The sequence below is a fragment of the Microplitis demolitor genome, chromosome 4 (assembly GCF_026212275.2).
Source record: "Microplitis demolitor isolate Queensland-Clemson2020A chromosome 4, iyMicDemo2.1a, whole genome shotgun sequence".
Taxonomy (NCBI): domain Eukaryota; kingdom Metazoa; phylum Arthropoda; class Insecta; order Hymenoptera; family Braconidae; genus Microplitis; species Microplitis demolitor.
This window is the reverse complement of record NC_068548.1, coordinates 7,051,872-7,079,476: the sequence shown is the minus strand read 5'-3', so window position 1 is coordinate 7,079,476 and position 27,605 is coordinate 7,051,872. Positions and strand designations below refer to the sequence as shown.

General features: G+C 33.1%; 2 protein-coding genes across 7 annotated transcripts in view; one reads left to right on the top strand and one right to left on the bottom strand.

The window, feature by feature from the left end:
* Window positions 1-27,605, bottom strand: part of LOC103570427 (autophagy-related protein 16-1) — a 182,768-nt gene that overhangs the window by 73,814 nt on the left and 81,349 nt on the right. The window lies entirely within an intron of this gene.
* The window catches only part of LOC103570426 (uncharacterized), a 123,705-nt gene that overhangs the window by 23,916 nt on the left and 72,184 nt on the right, over window positions 1-27,605 (top strand). The window contains exon 2 of the mRNA XM_008548159.2: window positions 15,090-15,129. The gene's annotated coding sequence lies outside the window, so the exon portion shown is untranslated. The remainder of the gene's footprint in view (window positions 1-15,089; window positions 15,130-27,605) is intronic.

Genomic DNA, 27,605 nt, shown 5'->3' with positions numbered 1-27,605 from the left:
TTATGGGATGATAATCGAAAATGCTCGAGATTTCGGTTCCTGTCAGGTCAATGTCCTACAAATAGAGGAGTTGGAAAAGGATTCATGCATATTCAACATGAACCAATAGAGAGTAAGAGAGAGAGGGCTTAAGTAAAGGCGGAGAACCAACGAATTACTGGTGACTATATACCTAAACGCAAACCTCGCTCTCGGTTATCGTGTCAGCGCATTGTGTGTGTGATATCTATTCCCCAATATTCAGGTTATGCGCAGAGTGGGATCGATTATACGCTTGCCCGACATTTAAATTCCCCACTATACACACATGTATTCGCTCCCTCGGAACGTGCTGAGTAAGCGGTTCGAATCCCGTTCGCGTTTTATTAATTTTTTTTTTTTTTTTTTTTTAATCCAATTATTTTATCGAGAAATTGACGTTTTTAGTTTTGAGGGCGTGAGGCTAAAAATTTTTTATGCTCAACTATCGAGTGGCTTTCAAAGGACCATTTTATTTTTTTCATCCCCATTTTTATTGAGAACACTTTTTAAATAAACTGTTACTCGACTTGTAATTGCTTGATTTCGATAAACTTTTTTTTATCGATACCCAAGAAGTTACTTCAATAAACCATGAAGTAATAAATTGGGGAAAATGGTCACCTCAAACGAAGAAAAAAACTGTAATTTTTTTAAAAACAATTTGAGAAAAATTAATTAAATTAAATTTTTTACTCAAATAAGAAGTAAAAAGAAAGGGGTTAAATTTTTCGGTTTTCTAACTCATTTGGTATTGATTCAAAAAAAATTCATTAAAATTCCTCTATTACAATTCGAGTAATTAAAAAAAGTAACAGATCCCCCCTCCCCTTTCCCCGTCCACGAGTAATTACACATTTCTTATTTTCCTCATTACTCAGCTTGTAATTGTTTAGTTTTAACGATTTTATTTTAATCGATACACCAAAAGTTAGAAAAGAATCTGCCATGAGCAGAAAAGCGAAGAAAAAAATTTAAAAAAATGACAGCATCAATCATAATGTAGATTATTATGAAATTTCTAGGTGATGAGTAAAAAAAAACACAATATGATTAGAGGTGTAATGAATAACTCGGGATTTGCTTGCGTAAAGGTAATACTGGTTACTTTTATTATTATAATAATATTTACATTTATACTTAACAATTTATCTTGCGAACTTATAATTCTCGGTTCGCGTCATTAACGTCCGCGGTTCGCGCTATAAAAAATAAAAAGCAAGCCAAGGGACTCTCGAGATGGTTATAAGAATAAAAAAAAAGTTGCTAGTGGAAGGTAGAAGTCTACTACAACTAGCTACAACTACGGCGGCTACAACAACAACAACAACTACAACTAGGATTAATGTTTAAAAGGACGGAGAAAATAAGATACACGCATACTTCATGCTCACCCTTTTCTTTATAATGTAAGAGAAGACATACGCAAGATAACAGCCGGACAGATGAATGCACGATCCTTTTACAACCTTTACTCTGTATAAAAGATTTAAAGACTGAGAGAGCCTCGAATCAGTTGGACTGAGTTAAGGAGTTGGTATAAAAATATATATAAATATAAATAATTACATATAATTTCTGGTGGATATTTTTAGAGATGTCAAGTGATCTGTCGTATAGAAAAATAACAATTCGTAAGAGAAATAAGTTGCAAGTGAGTTTTCTGTTGAAAGGGATCGTAAAAGTTTGTCTTGTCCAGCAGTCGAGAGTCGGATCTATGTCACGGCGAAAACAAAGATATGGAAGGCTTTAAAATAGAGTAAAAAAAGTACTGTTGGGAGAGTGAAAATAAATGTGGAGATAAGAGAATTTAGAAAATAGAAAAAAATATTTATTGGGAGTCAAGTGGATTCGAACTGGGAAGTTTTGGTTACGAGTTATAACGCAGGAGTTTAGAGATAAGTTATTTGTCTCGAGGTTAAATATATAAAGAAAGAATTGTTTTAGAGTTTATTTGTTTATTTAGTGTAGAAGTGAATTTTAACATAGCTTTATAAGGCCCAACTCGATTGTAATGCCCAAAATTTTTCATAAGACCCAAAAATGCTTTACACTTAGTCAAACATAAAAATATATAAATCATAAGATTCTCAAGGTTCACTTAAGACTCAATTTTACCATAAGATCCTGCGTTTATTTATAACATTGTCATAGTTGTTATTCAGGAAAAATAGGAAAAAATTACACAAGGCCTTAATCCACCATAAGTCCCAAAAATGTATTAATCCAAAAATTATTTTAAACGTTATCATTTCGAATATAAAAATAAAAATTCCCGCAGGCTTAGATTTCAACAAAAGGCCCTAAATTCTCATAAGGCCCAATCTATTTTTGTATTTACCTTAAATAGACTTTAAAATGGATGCTGGTGAAAAAAAAAGTATGGTGAGTGGATTCAACTTGCAAACATAGTTAATAGTTTTTAAAAATAAGTTAAACTCCTTACGACTTTCATCCAATCCGCAATAACTTATAATAACAGTCATAAAACTGTATTTCTTAGTATTTGTTTTAAATGTAAGCCCCCGCAATTATCCGTAATAACACCAATATAATAAAGTTAATTTTATCTCACCCTCGACCGTGAGAAATACTAAATAATATATAAAGAAGCATTAAAAAGGGCAATAATAAATATGAACAACCCAAATACAGAGGACGAACATCCAAACACCCTGTGTTTAAACACAACCGCGTATACGACACAGCAAATAAAAAAAAATGTATCTATAAAACACCGGTAAATTTGATAAAAATTTTTTATCATGGCTATTTCTTTTCCTCAGTCTTTTCACTGGTAAGCTCAATTACATAAAACATTAAACCAGAGAAGAGTACAATAATTATATTTTATATGACCTATGAATCTTGTGAAATGCAGTATAATATACAATAGCAACTAAAAATATCATACCGACATTCATCAGTGATCTTCATATTGCCCATTACTGGCATACAGATGATATATGTATGCAGTCATGCTCTGTATGACCACACAGTGTACTCGTTATCACATCTGAGCACTCGAGTCTCAAAGCACAAGATACAGAAGCGTCGAGGCACTAGCCTAGTGTATACATGATTCCTCATCGTCTAAAATTATATATATATATATATATATATATATATAAGGAGGGAGAGATAGAGAGAGATGGAAACTAATGACATTGAAACCTAGTTCTTAGTCGGTAGTTTCTGGTCCTTGGGCATTGGAAGCTTATATGACAGCTCCAGGATACCGTAAACACTGAAGTGTTATACTATAGTGTCATGTCTTGTTTGAACAACTGGAGTTGAGGAAATAGAAGAGAAAAATAAGTATCTGAAATTGGAAACTAAAATTTTTATAAAAAAATATAGAACAGATAAAAATATTCTACAGAAAATATTTACATCAATAATATCGTGTCTCTGACAGTGAATCAAAAATTTGATATTTATTAAAAAAATTATTCGTAATTTAGTATTCGGTTTTACTGTTAGTTTATGAAAAAAAAATTCTGGACTGTCTTGTTAAACATAAAACTCCGGTGTAAAACAAACCTATATTATATCAAAAAGAGCAAAGAAAATAGATAAAAAATATTGAAATAATATCCAAAATGGAGAGTTAGAAACCCTCTGATCCCGAACAATATCCAAGTGAGCAGAGGGCGTATGAGGAAACTGTAGAAAAGAGAATAGAGGTGAATATTTTATATATTTTTTTTTTTCCCATGAATTTGTTTTAGAGTGTCGGTATCCTCTTTTACATGTTTCCGCATACTTTTATATCGATATTCGAATGCGCTGGTGAATCACAGATGATTCTAGTGGCGTATGTAGAAAAGCAGTGGATGGAGTTTTTATATAAATTGTGAAAAGGAGAAAGAAAAGCATCGAGCGGACTAGCGATTCTCAAAAAAGAAAACGCGTTGGTAAATATTGGTTTTCGTAGGTCGACTAGCAAGCATTTTACTCTGTTTCCCACTCGTGCCAGTCTGGTATCGAGTTGGAATCGGAATCGGAGTTAGAATCGAAAGTTCTCACGCGAGCGCTCTCTGACGGTAGCGTCAGTGAACTAGACTTGAGGTAGGCACGGAATAGAGTAAAGCAAAATATAAAGGAGTAGAGAAGTGGAAAGGATGCCAACGGGGTACGTGGCTTATTCGTGCTTTAGATTTTAGCTGGTGTGTGTGTGTTTGAAGCGCTTGAAAGATGCATCCATGCAGTGCAAACGCGTCTATCTAGCCTTCTCTGAGCAACGAACAGCGCGAACCCTCTTAGCCCCCTTAGCCCCGACGAGCCCGAAAGACAAATTTTCTCCCGAGCGCCGTGCTCTGAAGCGTGATCTACACTTGTGCAAGCTCGTTTGCAAGCGCGAATGCGAAAGCGTCGACAGTGAGTCTAGTACCACTACCACCGGAGCCGCGTTTTCTCATTTGCCCACTTTTATCTAACGCTAGTCTCACGTTATACATGAGACCGGAGACCAGTAAAAGCTCCAAGTCAACTGTGCTTTAATACATACATATATTTATCTGTTAAATAATATTTAAATAAAAACCACTATTTTATGTTTTAAATTAAAAAATCCGAGAAACTATAAATTTTATCGAAAAATTGACAAACATTTTTTTTGTAGAGAATTAAATTTGCTATAAAAATTTTTTTATCAATATAATTGAATTACTAAAATTACAACGACAATTTAAATAAAAATATTTTAAATTACAGAGCTCTCAACAAAAACGTATTATTTATAAAAAGGGCTCTCAATTGATACTCATACTCATAACCTCTTCTATTAATTATTTCCGGGCTTATAAAGATCGTGTCTTGATTCTCGATACCGTTTGTAATCCTGGTATCGAGCGACCCTAGATCGAACCTCAACCCATACCTTAAGCCTCACGGAAAATCATCTAATTATAACGCTTGAGTAAACTATAATACAATCGATCAGAAATGACGCTAACAATCCGCTGCCATAATTTCCTCCATCTTCATCTCTATTTTTAGGTCGCTGCTCAATCTAATAGTTATGATAATTTTCTTTACCTTTACCTTTATTTCATTAGATCTGATTGAACATCAAAAGAAAAAATAAATTAAAAACAAGGTGACCGAGAGTTCCAGTGGAATATTCGCATTAACCCGAAATCTCTCATCTCGGAACATGAATGCTACCGACAAATTTACAGATTTAATGCAGCACAGAGCACACAATTGATGTAACGGAGGTTTTCAAAGCATAATTATTTCATTGCTTCATTGTAAATAATTGAATAACGTGAGTCAGTTGCAATAGTATCAGCGTTAAGCGCACAATAACATCAACAGACAGCAATACACAGTCCACAACAACAGTAACAACACTCGACTGATTTTAATTTCGTTTAACTGTAATTTATTTATTTTTTTACTTTATTTATTAACCTACGTTTGATTAAAATAATTCTAATTAAACTCTTGTACTTTTGCTCCGGGTCACAGCTTTTTTTGTTCCGCGGTTTGTTTATTAATATATAAAATAAATACAAACAAAATTTTTTGGTAAATTTAGTCCTCTGAAAAAATGAATCTTTAAATTTTTCAATAAATTCAACATTTTTCATATAATTGCCTTTTTAAGTCCTGGATAATCAGTTTTTTATGTTACGGTAAAAAAGTAACTGGTTTATAGCTTTGAATTTTAATTGTGGTTGAACAAAGGGAGATACGACCAAAATACATTTAAATTATTTTGTAGGAAATTTAATGCTCTACAAAAAAGGTCCTTGTAACTTTTTCCGTAACTCGAATAATTCCGATGTTATTCAAATTTAAAATTATTTATGTAAATTTTTGTTGAGTAAAAATTTAAATTCCGGATAAACTAAAAAAAAAAAAAAAATTACTGAAATGATTTGGTCCCAATAAATGGGTCTTAATTCACTACCCGAATTAAAAATCAGCATTTGTCCAGAGTTCAACTCGGCCCGAAAAATCCTTTTACGTACCCTAGTACGTAGAACAAAAAAAAACATGTCCCACGTACTGTCGTATAAATTCCTCCTCAGACTGTAACCGTTGTGTGAATGTACTCGGTAGACGCAATTACGACGATTAGCGAGCAGAGGTCGTACAGATTAAGTCCCTCCGCCTTTAGTCCGCTACTAAATTTTCCGACATTTTTCGTTTTGTTTTGTTAATTTTATTTTCACTAACATTTTTATTTCTAGTCCACATATTTATATGACATTTAAATGCCAACTGTAATCTCCTCTCATATTTTATATTGCCGCAATTTTACAAACTTTATTTAGTAATTCATTAAATATAAATAACACCCGAGATTGCCTTTTTCTCAGTATTTTTTTTTACTCTCCCGGTTCATTTGGATCTTTTTTCCTCAGTAGTTTTTTATGGTCTCAGTTTTTTTGCCGCGAATCCGTACCGAGAAATTCATGAAATATTTCACTGTTTCATTTGATGGAGAAGAAAAAATATTAAAAATAAAAGAAGAAGCAGGAGAAAAAGAAGGAGGAGGGGGAGGGAAAAAAAATTGAAATAAAAGGTAGTGGCAGAGGTAGAAAATTTCGGAATGGAAGAAGAAGTAAAGAAATGCTTGAGAGAATAATGAAAGAGTATTGGAAGCTTTACGCGTTTTGCTGGAAAACCCGCGGAGGTTCAAGACTATTCGGGAAGCTTAATTTCCTCAATACATCACTTGGGGCCAATTAGACTCGCTAAGATATTAAGAGCGAGCTTTTAATCCTGACACTGACCCTGCGGAAAGAGGTTTCACTGCAATTTCCGGATTTTATTCAGTTTTTTTCTTCTATTATTCTTTAAGTATTTAAAAGTTATTTATTAATAAAAGGTTCAAAGTTACCAATAGGTGTGTAGTGTGAGAAGGGGGAGTATGATTCACCGGCTTAATTTGTTAATTTCCTGTTTTCAATTTCAAGATATATATGAGCTCTTAATTAAACTGAGGCTAAAGAACAAAAGTTTTAGTAGAAGATTTTATCTAAAAAAAATCTTGGATTAATTTATTTAATTCAGAAACTTTTATTATAAATTCAAATCTCATAAATTTTTTCTATTTACTTGAAAAAATATTTTTTTAAGACTTCAAGTTTAAATTTTGGATAAATAAGAAAAGATAGTGAAATTAATTGAAACCTTTTTTGTTGATATTTAAATTTCTTATGAAAAAAATATGTGCCAACTTTATTTCATATTCAAAAATTTCATTAGAATTTGAATTTAAAATTTTGAAAAATTATATTTTTTTAAAATTACTCTAAAGAATTTTTTTCCAACATTAAATTGAAATTCTAAATAAATGATAGGAGTATAATGAAATGTACAAAAACTTTTATTGTAGATAATTAAATTTCCTGTAAAAAAGTTATTAACAAATTTATACTATCTCTAAAAACAATAAGTCCAGAGTTTTAATTCCATTAAAAGATTTTCCAAAAGCTTACACTTATATATAACAAACTATTTAATTTACTTACATGTAAATCCTTGTAAAACTTTACGAATAATTAAACTTAAGATTTTAAAGCCATTACAGTCTAGTTACTCAAAATTGCCCCGAGACCATGAGCTTAACTCTGAGTTTAATACCTAATATATTTTTCTGAGTCAAAAATATTAAATCGTTGGGTATTAAAATTTGAAATCCACAGTGACGATTTAATTATCTCGCCAATTTCAAGGTCGGTTTACTTACAGTGACAACTACCAGCTGGGGATAATTGTATTAAAACAATAACCAAAAATACATTTATACATATACATATATATGTTAGTAATAGAGTAAAATAATAAAAAAGAAACGGCAGATGTTTTTAATGTTGTGTTTGTGGATATAACGGAAAAGGGTCTGAGGAATCTAGGGTATTGCTATTGCTGGCTGGTGTCTCTTTCTGTTTACAATGAGTTTATCAGACTTGGACGTAACTGTTAGTAGTTTAGTCTCAAAGAGTCTTGAGACTTGATACAAGATAAAATAGAGCTCGAGACTGAGAGAGGGTCAAAAAATAGAGATAACTGAGATATAACAACTTTTATCTTGAGCAAAAATGAAATCTCTGTGCATATCATTGTGCCTTTGTTTTTTTTTTATATTCTGTGTACTTTATACTTAACATTGCGCTTTTTAAACTTTTCCCAGATTCAATTTAGTCGCATTTTTAACTCACAATATCTGAAATTCAATTTTGTGATATTTTAAATTAATTTTTGGATCAAATTGAACAAGTCGAAATTAATATATATATATATATTTTTTTTTGAGAACTGAATTTTCTACGAATAAAAATCAGATTTTATTTATCGAATCTTGAAAAATTAAATTAGAGGGATAATTTTAAAATTTTCTATCGATTTTTAAAAATTACTCAAAGTATATTTTTCAAATTTAAATTCTGGTTGAATGATAAGAAATATGATAAAATTTAGAAGAACCTTATTTATGAAGAATTAAATTTTCTACAAAGAAGTTTAAAACAACATTATTGTATTTTTAAAACTTAACTTAAAATTTTGATTTCAACTTTGAAACGAAAAATTTTTAAATTGAAATCTTAGATAAATGATATGAGATTAAATCTTTTGTACATTTATCTGCGACTAGTCGTATTTGATCATGAGATTTTAATTCCTGCAAAATTTAGTAAAAAAAAAAAAAAATTTATGAACGTGTGATTAATTAAAAGTTTATTTGGTTATTTTTATTTATAGGCGACACAAATTGGCCATTTGACAAGGGAACAAAAGTCAGACAATTATTTGACATGAATTTACCCAAAGCGAAACAAAAATAAATCCCCAGTGTTATTATTATTTAACTTTGTTTTATTTTATTATTGTCATTGTTATCGCCATCGAATTCGTTCTTGTTTAAACAACTGAAACGACATTTGAATCGATTAATGTGTCTATCCGGCCACTGCACAATGCCCATATACCGACAAACCTTTTTATTTATTTCAATATTATATTTTATATTCGTTTATAGAAATAAAAATAAATTCAAAATACAAAAACTCTGTTATTAAAAAAAAAAGTCATTAAATTAACTTTTAATTGCACGTACATATATACTATTAAATTTACAAAAAAAAAATCACTGAAACTTTTTTTATAGAGTTTTGAATTTCTTATAAAATCATTTCTATACATTTTAGTCGTATTCCTAATACTTTGGCTCTAATTTAAATTCAAACTTCCGCGGAACTTAAATTTTTACCAAGTAGTGCAAAACTTTATATGTCTGACTCTAAATAGTAATTACACTTAAACTATCGCACTTATATTAGAAATTATAAAAGCCTAATTGTAGACGAAGAGAAATTTATAGAAACCGTTCTTAAGACGTTTATGAAATATCATCCCATACCGTTATGGCAATAATTACTTGGAATTATGGGATATAACCCATAATTTCTGGGAAACGGTCCAATATCTATGGGAACAATGGCCATCATCATGGTAACAGTTCCCATATCGCAGTTCCCATATCGCATAAGATTATGGTAATAGTTACCATACATTGTGATAGTAATTACTATAATATTACGGTAGCTATTACCATAACATTATTGTTATCATTCCTATAAATTATGGGAACTATTACCATAATATTTGGTAATATCATGATAACGATTACTATAATATTATGGGAATAGTTAACATATTATTACAGGAACAATTACCATAGTGATATAGTAATAATTACCATAATTTGATAGGAACTATTCCGGTACCCTATAGGAATTATACACCGAAAGAAAATTATGGAAACGGTTCCATTTCGTGAAATTTTTTCCTGTACCATCATAGGAATTACGACCATAAATTATGGGAGCAGTTCCTATAATTATAGGTATAGTTTCTACACGGAGAAAAAATATAGTAAAAATTACAATCTAATAGTAAAATTTACTAACAGATATGAAAAAATACATTCTGTATTGTAATTATTACTAAACGTTTAGTAAAATTTACTAGTTAGTAATAATTACATAAGATATTAAAAATTACTATGCGTAATGTATTTTTTGCTAACACAATTGTATTTTTTACTATTTTTATAGTAAATTTTACTATAAGTATTTTTAGTAAATACAAATTTAAGAAAGTAAATTTTCTAATACAATATAGGATTTGTTACTATACAAAATATTAAAAATTACTATACGCAATGTATTTTTGGCTAACACGATAATATTTTTTTACTATCTGTATAGTAAATTCTACTATGTATAGATAAAATTACAATTTGGTGGGGATAGCATATACAAATATGTATTACAAGTTCTGGAATTTTTGTCCAAAGGTGACATCAGGCCGTCAGACATAGGAAAGGACTCGCGTGCGGCAGATCAGGGTTCGAATCTCGGTTGAAACCAAGTGATTTTTTAAACAACACAAATCGACACCAACACCAATACAGATGACATAAATAGCAATAATAGTCAAAATGATAGTAATAATAATAAAAAGTTAAAGGCTAATAAGAATTTAATTTTATTTTTTTCCATTCTAATATAGTAAAATTTACTAAACGGAATAGTAAAATTTACTTATCTGTTTATGAATTTTTCATAGAAATCATAAGCGTTTCAAGATTAATATCTAAATTTAGTAATTATTCCCATATTTTTTAGCCAATTTTACTATATTTTTTTCTCCGTGTATAATTATGGGAATGATACCCATAACATTATAGGAATGGTTTCCATAATAATAATATAACGATTCCTATAATATTATGGGAATGGTTCCTATGCTATAATGAAAATATTAATTTAAAGAAAAGTGTGAAAATCACTTCTACAATACACATAAATATTATTAAACATAAAAACAGGTTTATATCTATTCATACATGAAAGTAACCCCTGTATAGTAAGGGTCATTTTAATCTTAATTTAGTGTTTCAATACAATTTTAGAGTCAAAGAAACTTCATTTGAATCTTTCCATATCATGAGCGAAATTTCTACACTATTTTGCAAAAAAAAAAGTTTTTGATATTATAGGAATGGTTCCTAAAATATTATGGTAATAGTTCCCATAATATTATAGGAATAGTTCCTATACCATTATGGAAATGGTTCCCACAATGAAATGGGAACTATTCCCATAATGCATAGCAAAACTTCCCATAATTTTCTTTCCGTATACCCATTTTTATAGTAATGATTACCATAATATGTATGGGTGCCGTTCCTGTAATCAACATTTCAAAAAAACCGGTTACCATACGTTATGGGAACCATTCCTATAATACATTGTAATTGTTACAATAAATTTCTCTCCGTGTAGAGAATTAAATTTCCTGTAAAACTGTTTTCGTGACATTTTCTCAGGTCTTTGATAGTTCAGGTATATTTAAAATTTATATTTTAAAACATTTGTAAATGAAATTTAAATGGAAGAGTACGAAAAAAAATTGCAAACAAACTACATAAATAATAATAAATCAAAAAGATATATTTGAAATGGTATATAAATTTTTTAAAGTTCTCGCTCGACAAAGTGAAGGAATTCCGTGACTAGCGAGACTCGACTCAAGGATTCAGTAGCAAGACAGCGGCGACTTTGAATCGACCGAGATTCCTCGCCAGCGGAAATTAACTAAACTAAAGAAAGAGGCTAAATCAAAAGTTGAAGGTAAAGTCTGTCTGTATAGAAGTCCATAGTAGTCAGTAGATGGTAGTTGGAAGTATGTAGTCTGTCTAGAAGGATAGTTTGCAAAAGGGAGTGAGATGAGATGAGAGTCAGAGTCGGGAAGTAAAGGAATAGAAGACGAAACAAAAGCGATTACTAACGAATTCGTTTGGGCTCAAGGGAAAACGCGGGATGCTGGATACTGGATGGGTCCAGAATCTAGAGTCCGGGACTAGAAGCTGGAAGCTAGAGGATGGAAGATTTGACAAGACATGGAGGGGTATGTTGAATCTTGTCTTGTTTCAGCTTCTTGTGACATTTCCCCTTTATCTAGTGCCGAGAGCTGAAGATAGCTGAGCTTCTCTGTCGGGAGCGCCTCCGGGTAAATTCCAGGGGTTGCACTGGGCGCATATTATTCACGAGCCGGACGGATCTCGCGCGAATTCATAAAGCAGCCCTTTGTACAGATACCCACTTTGGGTATGTCGACGCTCTTTATGCAAATTTCACGGGCCGCTGCGACTTGCGACCCTATCATCATCACCGGGAATATATGTATTTTGCTCGGGGATACTGCGAGGTGATGCTACGACCTACTGTGACCTTATTTTCATACCTAACTATTTTTTTTAACCTGTATAATTAATTTTTCAATTTTTTGTGACGATCCGGGGGCGGTATTTGCATATGAAACATTTCAAGAGACTAGAAGATTTTTTTTTAACAAATTTTATACTAAAAAGTATCAGATTATATTATCTTAGATTAAAATTCGAATTTTAAATTTTTATAATTTCTTGAAAAATTCTTTTTCAACGCTGGGTTAAAATTATAGATGAATGATAAGAGATACGATAAATTTGATAAGAACTTTTTTTGTAGCAAATGAAATTTTCTATAAAATAAGACCTCAACTTTAATTAAATCTCCAATGCTTGAATCACAATTTTAATTTAAATATCGAGTAAAAATAAAAATAAATTTTATTAAAATAAAAAATCTTTCGGCTTTAATTGATAAAGAATTAACTTTTTTTTTTTTTATTATTTTACCTGATTTTCAATATTAAATTATTTATATATATAATGTCAGGTTTCCAATTACAAAACAACCGCGTGTTAAATGTAAAATTTCTTTCACCATAAATCGTAATATAAAATTTAAAGTAAAATAAAAAATACATGAGCCATTACTTTTAATACAAATTCACATCTGAAATTTAATATCGCGTTGACACGAGAACGAGAGACGATAAAAAAGGTTTCCCAGAGAAAATAAAAAAATTAGTAATTTATACACGTAAATATGGATATATTTTATGAGACTTATTGCTATTTTATAAATATATATATAAAGGTAGATATATAATGTTATATATATATGTATGTATTGCACGTCAGTTAAAAGCGGCGAGCACGTTTATATGTGCATATATATAAGCTGTGCGAGTTGCGAGCTTTCAAAATTACCACAACGCTCGGAGATGCATGGAATTTTTGTCGCGTGTCTTCCTGGATTCATAGAATTAGTTATGGCGCCACTGTGTATGTAATATTAACTTTAAGTGCTCGACATGACACACAGTCAAGGTTAATGATAAATAATTATTTATGGGGTTAAAATAAATTTTTTAATTTTATTAACATCTAAACTATCAGACTTTACTATCTTTTTTAGACAGTTATGGCCTAGTAATAAGAGATACGGTTAAAATGATAAGGACCTTTTTTATAGAAAATTAAATTTACTATAAAAAATATTTATCAAATTTTTTGATATCTCTGTAACTTTAGTCACAATTTAAATTATAAGTTATTAAATTATTCAAAAAATTTTTTTTTAATTCTTTTAATTCAAATTCTAGGTAAATGATACGAGATATGATAAAATTGATAAGAACTTATTTTTTTAGAGAGTTAAATTTGCTATAAGAAAGGTCTATGATGATTTCTTGATATCTCTATTATTTTAGTGACAGTTTAAATTTAAATGTCTAAAAAAAAATATGAAAAGAAAAAGTGTTGGCAATGTTGGTCAGTATTGAAACAGCGGTTGGTGGTATGCGTGTAAACTGACATCAAGAAGGGCAACAAAAAGAATGGGGTGATTTTTACGGGTGTTGAGCAGTGAAATTGTTAATGATAGGTCACTAAGATCGCTGGAAAGTAAAGAAGCGTAACGAAATGCCCTGAGTTAACTTAACTTATAAAACATCTCTTGTACTACAAGGAATATAAATAAAGTAAAATAAGTCGAAATAAAATAATAATAATAATAATAATAATAATAATAAATAACCAAGGGTAAGAAATAAATCTAATGGACGTAAATGTTTTAAGTCTAAATATTAAGTTTTTAAATAAATAAACGAAGAAAATATTATTATTTAAAGTTTTTCATTTATGGATAAGTTATTTTATTTTACATTAAGGCCTTTCAGAGATTCCAAAGTTCATTTAGCTATTTAATATTTTAAATATTTTATGTTTCTCAACATTTACAAAGATTTGAAGGCTTTTAATTTGAGAGAGATTTAGGTTTTTTTGTTTTAAATCTTTACATTTGAATGCTGACTCATTTATTGAAAATACGCTCAAGTCATTTAGTACTTTTTTACAGAAAATTTAATTCACTAGAAAAAAAAAACTTAACAATTTTATCATACCTCTTATCTTATCGTCTGCAAATAATTTAAAGTAAAAAAAAAATATTATTCTTCTTAAGTTTGACTAAAAAAATCTAAAATAATGAAGTTTATATTTACGTTATTTATGCCAAGCATTCAAAAGGTAAATAAACACAAGACAGTAAACCAAAAATAATATTCTCAGGAAAATTTGCATGAGTTTAAAAAACTAATAGCTCCCTTGCATCCATATAAGTCTAGACTGAGCATTTACGAGGACCTCTCTGGGTTCGCTTGTCCAGATTATTTTCAGCCGTAAACCCGCGTAATCCCGGCAAAGTATTCAACATCGCTCTCGACTCTTCACGGTAGATATTCTGGACTCAGTAAACTGACCCGCAATTGAAGGTAGTTTCGCTCTCACCACCAATCCTCACCCACCAAGACATCTATATATATATATATACATACATACTTATATTTCACAAACACTTTTCTCCAGTCTTTTATTTATTCGGTTCTCATCCTCAACCTCAGTCTCAATCTTAGTCTCAACTGACGCAATAAATTTTATCTGAATTTAAACAAAAAATTTTTACAACTCTCAAGTGAAACATTATCTATAATTGGAGCAAGTTTCCAAACTTGATTTTAATCCGAATCTTAATCGTAATTGTTTTAAAAAAATATTTCCCAGATAGCCAAGAATTTTAATGGCCTGGAACTCCAACCTTGAGTTGGAGAATGTAATACCCGGCGATTAAACATGAAATATATATTTTTTGTTACAGGCTTAATACCCGATTCTAACGTTTGATCGAGAACAATAGGGTAAGTACCAATAATTTATCTGATTTATATATATATTAAATGCGTAATAGAGAGTTAATTGGTAGCTGGAAATAATTTAATAGACATGAAAGTTAAATCGTTATAGTCTAATGTAGTGTCTCAGGGGCAACATTAAATTGAGCAGGTACTTTACCAGTCATTAACAGATCTGTTAACTCATTAGTGCGTTTGAATGGTTTTAACTGGTACCTTACGCATAATATGTCCATATTTAATCTGTAGGTCTATGTATGCCGAGCTATCGAGTTAGAGTCCCGAGTCCCAAGTCCCGAGGGCTCGGCTGATTTATTTCAATTGATTACGATAACGGTGAATTATTGCTACTGTACATAATTTATATTGAATTGATAATTGTTAGATAAAAAGTTTTTAATGTGGGACATGGAATAAGGGAAATCTAATTCGGATTAAGGGAGAGGATGATAATAAGCATGGGTAATGTCATATCTTTTATTTATTACTGGGAACAAGATAACTTGTTATCCATTGGTCGGAGGCTATAAAGTCACTGGACCTTTTTTGTAGTGAATTTTATGTTGTACAAAAAAGATATGAGTCATTTTTTTGTGGGGTTGATTGTTTTGGAGATATCCAGTGGAAAGAATTGCTGGATTAACTTTTTTTATTTTCCGAATTAATTTTTTCATTTTAATTTTAGTGATGGCTTGTTGAATATTTGTTTTAGGTAACAAAGTAATAAGAGCTTTTCTGTAGAAAATTAAATGGCCAACAAAAAATATCCTCATAACTTTTTTCTCCACTCAACAGTTTCCAAGCTATAAAAAAAAGTAAATAAAAAAATAAATAAATAAATAACATAACCCCAGACAAAAGGGTTTTACAGCTCCGGTATTTTCCCATAGCATTTAGCTTGGTCATATATAAAAATTTGCGATATAAAACTGTTTAAGTATTTTCCCAACAAGTTAACTCGGAGTTGATCTCTGAGAAACGTAGTTTGGAATCTCGTTAGGAATGGTCAGTGAGTACAAAGCAGCGAATGCATCCAGCAAATAAACTAATGAAGAAAGAAGAGTAATCGGATGTGGTTACTCTGGCGTTTTCATAGTCAAAGCTAAAGCAGCAACAACAACAGCAAAAGCAAAAGCACTAGCAAGAGGAAGAGGAAGAGTAACAACTATTGGTTAAACTCTTAAACATCTTATACTCGGCAATGTAACCCTAGCAGTAAGCTTGGCTTGTCCAGGATCAGCAGCTCAGTGTAGTCCTTAAGAATGAGCGAGAGATATTACACTCAGTGGCAGTGTAACGCGGTAGGACGGTACGTAATTAACGCCTCATGTAGATCCTATCGGTCGAGTCCTGCGTATATACATACTTGGATTGGTGGCAAAGGGACGAGCGTGACGAGCGGGCATGGATGGGTGATGTACGGCCTTGCGGCTCGGTAATGGAATATTATTATCACCCGGGATATCGACTCCTACGTGTCGAATTAGCACGCAGCGCTGGCTACAAGTTATCTTCTCGGATCGCAGCATGCCTATTAACTACTATATCCAAGGAGAAGGATAGTCACTTTACACTCTACACTCTAAAGTCTTGGATGGTTATTCATAGGGGCAGTCATCTTGGAACTTTGAGCAGGCAATGGGTAAATAAAATCCCAGATGTTGGACTGGAATGGCCATCAGATACCCGCACGACCCAACAACTATCCTACTCAGTTCACGTGTAGCCAATGTTATAATGCCGCGGATAAACTCGTTGAGGTTAAATTAATGGCAGTGTTGCTTTAGGAACCGGCAGGGCATTGAGACAATACAAAGCCGACGGGTTGCTAGGGCACTAAAAGGCCAGGATGACGAGCGTGCTCGAGCAATGTTCGTGTACCAGTTATAGTAGTGGTTGTAGAAGCTGTAGCTGTTTAAGCTGTAGCCGTAGAAGCCAGAAGACGCTGGTCCAGAGATGACAGGGGTTGGAAAAACCCATTGTGTTACGACTCCCCGTGAGTTTGTCGTGACTTCTTAAAAAGTTATAAAAGAACTGGCTGAACAAGGACAGGGATTGAGATAGAAGGAAGAGCCCCTTTCTGATCCGGCTCGGCAGGACGTTATCCTTTTTTCATCTACAATGTCTTTTCTCCTTTTTTTAACCGCCTCCCGTCTCGGGATTGATATCGAGGACGTTTTTTCACCCGGATCCGGAAGCTGACGTGTACGCGACACGCATTGCTTCTACCAACAAAACCATCAGCATTCCCAATGCCTGTCAGATCCTTCAAATACGCAACAAAAAATATTGTCTACATCTTACCACAATGGAACAAACTTTACACTGTAAAAACTCCGAAGAGGGCTTCAACGGCTGATGGATATTAATTCCATTTCTATGATTACTTATCACTGATCACAAATACAACTAAGCTTATCATTGGGCTGTTCGCTATTCAAACGGTAACTCAATTATTTAAATCTTCCGCACACGCAGAGTTTGTGTTTGTGTGTATTTATGTATGTATGTATGTATGTTTGTGCAAACGCTAGAAATCTTCGCTTCACTGAACTCCGGAGACTCATTGCCTAATAATGAACTAATGCAGAAGACAACTACACAGTTGGTAGTCTGCAGTATAGTATCGTTTCCCACGACGGGATGCAGTCAAAGCATCCAGGTAGCTCAATAAACGTAATCGGGAATCCACTGTCTCGGATATATTTACTTATATGCTTATGTATGTTGCTGTCTATCTATTAGCCATTTGCTATTCGCTATTCGCAAATGTCTTGAGTTGTGTGCTCTTAGACGATAACGATATGAGAGAAGACTGACTAGCAAGAAGGAAACATGGATTTCTTTAATTCGACAAACGGTATTTTAAAAGCGTATCTCTTTGGTTCTTTGTTGCATTATACCAAATTTATGTGTACTTGGATTACCTTGATATCCTGCTATTACTCTAGGGATGAGGAATATGCTTTCTGAGGTGATCCTGGATGGCTTTGAGGAACGATTTATCAAAGAAAGAAGGGGAACCAGCTTGATTATTTATACTGTAGTTTTGAGATGGTGAATAAATAATAATAATGATAACGCTGATAGTGACGGTGATGCTGATGCTGATGGAATCAATAGCTGCGTCTAAGTGGTGGGACGGCATTTGATCCCTTCGTAACGATCGTAAACTTTGAACTGGTATGTGTTAGACGGGATAATTTTGCCGATAGATGGATAGCCGATCGTCTATTTTCATCAAAAGCTTAACTTGCTCAGCTGTTTTAATACACATTATATTGGTGTTTAGTTAGATCCAAGAGATGTCGGTTAATAGAAAAGGAAATTTTATAACTTTATCATAAAAAATAATAATTAGAAATAACCTAAGTAAATTTAGTTTACATAAAAAAATCTAAAAGTAATAATTCTAATTTCAATAAATTAAAATTGTAATTGGCATAATAACCACAACAATCGTAATTAATCGAATCGATGATCAATGACAGATTTGAACATACAACAATTATATAAATGTATTATCGATGTCGGTAATGGGTATGCAAACAGTTCTTTATTTAGTGGTCTTGTTTCACTAGGTACAATCAACTCGCGGTGCACACACACACACACGCATTGAACTAGTAGACTGTTATAGTAACAACAAGTGGTGTGTATGCATAGAAACACGCAATGTAGCTAGGCAACAACTAGGTGGAAACACGAAAGACAGACACGACAGACGGATAATGGAAGAATGTGTTTCAGTCGCATTGTTTATTATCTGTACATCTAGAAAGAGGTACCTAGAATACTGTGGCCTCTACTGGTATACTAGACATTCTCGCTTTGTATCCCGAGGAATCCTTGTACCTAGAAATTACAGCCTCTGTTCTTTCAATAGACAACGATTCCGACTTTGGCTTTAACTCCCGACTTAAATTATTTTCGAAAACACTTTTATCACCCAACTCAAGTCACTTAATCAACCACATCTTCATATTAGAAAATAATTTCCATTCTATCATGCAGTTAGAATCGACAATTGAATTGTTGGTATCCCATGGGTTCGTTGGGGTTGATTCAATTGATTTTTAGTTCCATTAGTTGTTTCAGCTCCTGCACCCACTGTCCTAGGATCCGCCACGTATTCGAGTTCAGGCAGCTCGGGAGTATGGGCAACCAAATGAAACAGGGCCACGTTTTCCCGTTCGATAGTCACACAATATGGCGAGGCAAAGCAAGGCGAACGAGGAACCACACCTACCCTACAAACACAAACACACATCAGGTCTCTGAACGTCGAACGCGGAAAACCCTCGGCGTAAATTCAGAATCTGGCTGTCTCTTTTCTTAGCCTCGGGCATTCACCATCTAGTCTCCCATTCCCTGGACTCTTTCCCCTGAGTTCGGGCCATTCGTCTGATCCGTGACCAAACATATCCAGACGAATGAGAGAAATTCGTTGACCCGTGATATACTTATGCCAATATTTACACGGCACACTATAAAAATGAATATCCCAGAAGATTCTAAGCTTTTTCACTATCCAGTTCCTGGTTCAGAAGCTCGTCCAATAAGAGAAATAAATATTTTTCGAAGATAAGAATTGTAATAAATAGTTTTTATTATTTATTTCGGCGGTTTTGAATTTTAATAAAAGTGAATGAGATTTGCTGCTGGTTGCGGTTTTAATTGGACCATTTGCTGTCGATATTGACCAACGAGAGTGGAGTTTCAGCTGGGCCACGGGCGTACTTAGACAGATGAGTTGTCGAATTAAATTCGAACGAAAGGCTATGGTGAACGAGGATGATACCAGCGAGAATGGTCACGAGGATATAGAATATCGACTAGCTAACCTAAACAACGATTTTACTTGCCCGCGGAAGTGGAATGAGAACGGTGACGATAATTGTGAGCAACTACCCGTAAACAACACATTTTAACGGCATGTTGACAACTGAATGTGTCACGCGTCTGTTTTATACGTGGGTATTTATACTGTTTTAGTTTATGGACGAATTGTCAATTATATTTGTTCGAGAACTTCGCTGATTAATTGCCATGTAAATATTTAAATGGTTGGATTTTGTTTTACTGAGTGCCAGAATAGGCGTTCGAAGGTAAATATAACGACGTATTGAATTAAAACAGTTTTATTTATTCTCGGGGAGAGTTTACTAGGTTTTTGCTGTAAAATTTTTTTAAAATTTAATTTCAGCTCAATTATCGGGAATATGATTAAATTGTCCAGAACTCTTTTGTAGAAAATTTAATCCTCTACATAAAAGGTCTGATACATTTTTAACGTAACTCCAATTATTGAGCCAGAATTTTAAATCAAAGTCGTCAAACATATTTTTCGCAGGAATTTAATAAAAATTGATTATAAAAGTTTTAAAATTCAAATTCTCTTAATTATTTGAAATGATAAAACTGTTGAAGACTTTTTTGTAGAAAATCAAATCTTCTATAAAACATGTCCTTATTAATTTTACCGTATCTTCAATAATCAATCCAAAATTTTAAATCATACTGATAAATTTTCAGGTATGTTAAATTTAAAAAAATTAGCTGCTCTACTTAATCCAAAAATGACATTACTACTCAAGCTAATTTATGAATATAATTGATCTAGTACAATAAAACAATAAAAACAGGTTTGAACAAAGCTTGGAAAATAATACCGGGAATACTTGGGAGAAATTTAGCATCTGGTATTCTAACACTTTATGCATCGCCGAGTCGACAATCATCGGTGCACGAAGAAACAACGAGTATAAACGACGGGAGCAAGAGATCTATTATGGAGTCTAGCGCTCTATATCTCCAGCCTCTTTAGCAGCATCCGCGGTGCGAGAGAGGAGACACTGGTTGGGTTTTCTCGTGGGAATTTGTGCACGCGGACCAGCTGGACGATCGGATCCAACTCTGTTTCTCTGTTTCTCTTCTTTCTATTCCATTTCTCGGTGTTCTTCGTCCTTCAGTGAATGCACTCTACTCGCATTCGACACCACGTTGGCTCAACAGTATCTACTCACTTCTTCCTTCTCTCCCTCTTACGATGTCTCCAGCTCAGTATTCACCAGCTCCCAAGGATACCAGAGCATAACAGTCAACATAATATTCAAAAGACACTACTTGCTATTCCGAAGCATCACCAAAAATTTAATTTATTCACTTGCTATCTGCTTCTACTTCTCAGTCGTTAACATGACAAATCAATATGATAGCGAATAACTAGGATCGTGAGCGTTAAAATTTTCATGTTACGACCAACAATATTTGGATTTCAGCCAAATGTAGGAGGTTCTGATAGTCAGTGGTCAATGTGAGTGCAACCAAAGGAGTGTTGGGTGGCATAGAGACTCACAGTTCAGCCCATCAACTATCCAGACTGTAGTCTAGACTGTTACTACTATCGGTACTACTGATACTACTGCTGTTGCTGTTACTGCTGGATCCGGTGACCAAACATCATTTTATTCCTCTCGAGAGCCCACGTTGCTCTCTCTGGTGCTCTGAAGAAAATCCTTACTTTTGACACAGGATGTACGTGCATTCCACAAGCTCATGTTAAACCAGAATTCCGGCATCCAGGCTAACCCCATTACCCGTTTTCACTTTTTTTTTTTTACGATGAAATCTCGCGCTGCGATTTTATTCCTCTATGCCCTGCTCCCGCTCGACGTATCCTAACTGCCAAAAAAAAAAAAAAAAAAATGTACCGTGTTCTGTCGTTGAAGAATATGAGTTGATTGGATTTCAAATGCAGAGATTAATGGATTGAAAATTAGTCGTCTTATCAACTTAACGTAATAGCTTGGTGTTCTATAACTTAATGAGAATTTGTGTCTTTTATTTGATATTATAAAAATTATATGATTCGATAACTTATCATAAAAATCTTCGTTATAGATAATATAATTTCATACTTTTATCCTATCTAAAATATATAATCCATCAAAGGAAATAAAAATTACCGAAAAATTTTCCTGTTAAAAAGCCAAATAAAAGGTTATTTAAACTACACCCTGCACCCTACACCCTGCCTTTAACGAGAATGATCGTGTATAAAATATAACAAAGCACCGATGGCCATAAAATGAGCGATAAGAAGATAAGAAGATAAGGTTCCCGATGAGGGAAGAGGAAGTAAAAAGTTAAAAAGATATAAAAGACAGAGAGGACGTAAGATCTTGCAGCCTCATACTAGCCGGTTCACTCTTTCGTCCAATCCTTATTTACTTTTCATCCGGCGTCTCATTTTTGTACAATCTACTTGAGAGAGGTGGATAGCAGTGGGTTCGCCAAGTCTGCCACTCGAGGTTCTCCACCTCAGCCTCAGTTTCAGCCTCAGCCTCCACCTCAGTATCCACCTCCACTACTGACTCCCTCAACTTCAGTCTCAGCCCCAGCTTCTATACACTAGCAGCTTTCAGTCATCTACTTTTCACTCTCTTTTTCATTTCACCATTACGTCCTTCTTGTCATTCTTTTTTATTATTTTTACGCCGGCGTACTCATTCCCCATCTCCATCTTCTTTTTTGCAGACTCTTTTCTCGAGAGATCACTCGACTCGCCACAAGAAATAATAAAGCCAGCGGGTTTTTCATCTTTTTTCCAGCAAACGCACGTGACTCGTTGTTACTGTTGGTGTATTATTGTTGTCTATCTTTGATGTCTATCTCCTCTTCTTACTTTTGTTCCCTCTTTCTCATTCGTCTCAAGCAAGGCGATACCGAATAAGAACGCAAGAAAAGGGAAACGGATCAATTTAACTCACTGTCCTCTTCCCTCTGACTTCTTCCTTCTCGACCATTCTCATTCTTATCCTTAGAGCCTTCTTTCAGATACTTTTTGACCTTCGGAAACTATTTTATTCGTTCCTTCTTTTACTCTACTAGACATACCAAAGCTAAGAGCTCGACTTTTTACAGAACGAAAGAACGAAAGGCCCCTGTACTGCAGTCGCTAGAGTTCGTCTTGCTCAAGTCACGTCTTGACGGAATAGATGCAGGAACTTTGCTATCAAACAGCTAAGGAATACTGTTATATTACTTGAACAGACAGATATCAGACGCGTTCACTATAACGCGGAAGCTGTCACGGCTATTATATAATCACAACTCAGAAAAGACTGGGTTTCGTTATCATTTTTATTTACGGTAAACTATTTGAAGCTTGTTAACAGGCTCGATTATTTATTTGTTTATTGTACCAGGCGAGACAAATTTATGCATTAAAAAAGTTTACATTCAACGAGAGCTATTATTTTTTAAAACTTAATTGGGAAATATGCAAATGGATTTCGAATGAGAAAATTTTTTCTTTGATTTTAAATTCACCCAAAATTAATCAAGATTTTTTATAAATATACGAAATTATAATTTTAAACTTGCGTAATAAAATTTCATAAAAAATTACTAAAAATAATTATTTTTATTATTTAAATTAAAATTGTAGATAAATAATTAGAAATACGACAGATACAGCGTATATTTTATTACTTTTCAAAAAACTCATCACAAAATGACAAGTAACATGAAAGTTATGTACAAAATAATTCTACCCAGCGATGGGAGTCAAGTGGAAACAGTTGCTGGGATGTGGTTATAAAGCTCGACGTGCTAAAGCATGATCGGTATTCACATCACCCTCCCCCCTCCTTCCCCCATTTGTCTTTCTCTCTCTCTCTTTCTCTCTTCTGTTTCCTTCCAACCCTCCAGTCGTAACCTTTACCCTCTTTATCCGTATCCCAGTACAGCAATACAGCTACTGGTTCGAATATAACCTAAACCGAAAACCCGTTGCGCCGGAACCCCTGTCAAAAGTTTCTGAATAGCGAGTAAAATAATTTGGTGGTTCGAATTGCGAGCGTATTCGTAATCTCCTTTACAAGTATGTGTTTATGTTTGTTCATATATATATGGTGTGTGACCAAGCCTAGTGTAGATCGGTGTATGTTGTCTGTATGCTTAGTATTAAATGTGTTGGTATAAACCCAGGGTAGTAAAGTTAAAAGCAAACCCAGAGTTCGAACAGCATGGCAATAACGAACGCCACAACTTTCCTCGATTCACACTGAAGAATTATTGGTAGCGCTTTGCATCCAATTAAAGGGACTATCGTTCTGGATACCGTAATCCATTGGTATCGTTATGTGATCTAACTGCTCTTATATAAACATTTTTTCACCTTTTTTTTTTCACCTTTACCAGCAGTCTTTTATGCGAGTAAGCTCTTGCTTGTCCATTGACACGCACAATGACAGCTATTGCGGCGATAAAATTATTTTTATCAGGATTTTTATTGTACAAAAGCGATATTACATTAAATGCCGAACCGTCGCAATTTTTAATTCGAAGTTAGTCATAGCAATTTGAGGCTGAGAGCGTAATTATTAACAGGATGGTGGGAAAGATCTAAGTGTCACATAAAATATAATAATGAATTTAAATGGATACCGCGGAATTAACTTGGATAATTATATAGCGGGAAATTGACTCGAGTAATCTAGATTTTTAAACTTGAGAAATTTAAGTAGGCCGTGGGGTTAGAAAATATATAAAAAATTATAATTTTTAATTTTTTTAATGATTTTTAACTGAATTTGTGAAAAAAATTATAAAATGGGTAAATCAAATACTTGGTGGCAAATAAAAGAATCTAGTTTAATCTTCAGAATGTTTTATTTGTCAATTGACATCCAGTTTTCTCTTGAACTACTTGTCATCCTTTAAAACTCAGTAAAAACTGTGAAATACTAATTAAATAAAACATTAATAAATTAGCATACTAACGAGTTATAAGCAATGATTATTGGCCTGGACGTTAACGTTTTATTTCTCAAACTGATCAGTTGGCACAACAGTCAGTCAACGTAGAGATTTTTCCGCGATGGTAATCGAACAAAATATTGTGGCATCGGCCTCGGCTCGTACCAGTTCCTCCTACTTAATCTTATTCCTCTTATTCTATCCAGCACATAAAGCCAGCGAAGCTTAAGCAAGAACCCTCGGGTTCTTTGACTCTCTTCCGCGTCTCTCATTCTATCATCCTCGGGTTATTTATCCCCAGCTGGAGCTGAGCTCTGGTACCTGTTAGAGATTACTACCATCTCATTTTATTTATTTCAACTCAATCCGTACTGCAACCTGTTTTATCTCCATCCCTTCAACTAAATTCCCTTCTTTTTCTCAATACAACCAATCATCTTACTCATAATAATAATCATTTCTTGTCTTTACACTTTTACTTCAGGGAATAGCATACACTTGCTACAGTATCATCTCAACTCCAAGTGTACTGATTAATGTAATAGTTGTATTGACTATTTACTATGTACTCTTTTACTGTTTGCTATTTACTAGATATATATGTATGTATGTATATATATATATATATATATTGTCCATGTTGCCGTCGTGCTCGAAAAGTTTCTCTAAAACTTGCTAATGTATGTGGGAGACCCGGTGTTTCTCGGTGGACCCGGTATCTGTTATATGACCAGTCCAGGTCGTGACCCACGAGCTGCCGTCTACGTACCACAGCTCCGCCTCTTATAGAATCTGAGTCCTCACGATCTTTCTACCGCATGTCTATCCATCCTCTGTCCACTTATTCTATCCTTCCTTTTCCTTATTTTATTTCCATTTTATCCTATACCACAGACACGGACATTCGTTTCCAACAAATCGAATCCTTTTCCTTGACTCTGACCACAAACTTTCATTGATTTTCCTATTTAGTCAGTCTGTTCATACCAGTTGTCCAAAATTAAACAGAAATTCACAATAAAAAAGCATCCCTTTTATATTCCAACTCGTATCGTTTTATCAAACTTCTTATAAAATCCGAATACTGCTGGCCAGTGACACAGATGTCGCGACAATAAATTTAACGCACACATGTCCTGCACACTAAAAAAACCAACAGCTTGTCCAGTCGTTTTTATTTATTATTTTCTTTATTTCCACTAGTACCCTTGCTGAGTTTTGTTTTCTTCTTTTAACAATGGGCAACGAGTGTTAAACTTTCCTAAATCTTAACGAGTTGTTAATTATTTTGACTCGATATAAAAATTTTGTAGGTTAGTTGATGCCTATTGCAGTTTACTTTTCGGCAATTTAACTGATAGTTACATATTTTATACATATATATTAGACTAATAATAAAAAATGGACTATTTTTATGTTAAACTGTATCAAAAATATTATTCGACGGTTGAATTGCGATGAGGTGGTTGTTAATTTTACTACTAAGCGCTTAAACTTTGACAATGTTTTAAAATTCTGAAATGCTCTTTAGTTATTTGCATTTGAACGTCAATTAATTTAAAAAATTATGTTCTGACTGATTTCAATTGATTATAAAATTTCAAGTAGTAGATCTTTCAATTAAACAATATTTCGTGACCATTTTCCAAAGATCGAATAGAATCTACACCCACAATAAAGAGAAAATTGTCTGCAAATATCATTTATTCCTGTTTAGAAAATTTTGTCGAAAATTCAATCAATTGTTTCAAAGCAAAAATTAATAACATTGTTTAGCTATTTTCTCTTGAATAGAGATTTAGGTTTTTTTCTATGATTAACAAATCGTGAAAAATATCTTTCAGTTAAAAAATCTACTCTTTGCCATTGTATAATCAAGCATAGTCAATGAGAATACTTCTTTTAAACCAACTGATGTTTAAATGCAAATAACTAAAAAGCATTTCGGAATTTCGAAAACATTGTGAGCGATAATTTTTTGGAAATAAGATGATTTATATAAAAGGCTACACCAGATTTTTTGATAAAACTGATAGTTTCGTCAGAAAAGTTAAAAAATATTGAAATTTACTATCAAATTAGCTTTCACCTTAAATAACTTTCGGAAAATTAGTTTCATCATGAAATGATAAAAGGCTTTTTTTGCAAAGCGTTCGATTTCTGACAAAAATATGTTTCTAAATTTTCTGTATGATGCATCGTTGGCTAATTGTGAAAATCAGAATAAGCAAATAAAAGTTTCCCATGTTATTCTCATTTAAAATATAGAAATGTGAAATCGGAACCTCTTAATGTTAATATTACGAGTTCAAATTTAAAAGACGTATTTTCATACCTGAATGAAATTTTTGAACCCGTTTGGAAGAAAGGAAAATAAAAGTATTATTTTTTAATCATCCCAAAATATATATGTTTATATGGATATATATGTGTATGTGTAGTAAAGAGATGGATCGAATCTGAAAAGTTCGTTAACTAGGCCGAGGACGTAGTTATTGTTCGACTAGAGTTTACACGCCCTAGGAAACCTCCCTCAGCAGGAGAAAGCAAGGAGCAAATGGATGTGATGCTGGAAGCATCAGCTTCCTGACATATTTAACGCTATTGCGCCTTAAATAAAACGCCGCTTCCTGTTTAGTCTTGCGGAAAGGAGAAAAGAGAAGAAAGGAGAATAGGGAAGGGAAAGAAAATGCAGCGAAGCGTAAAAATAAATGCGA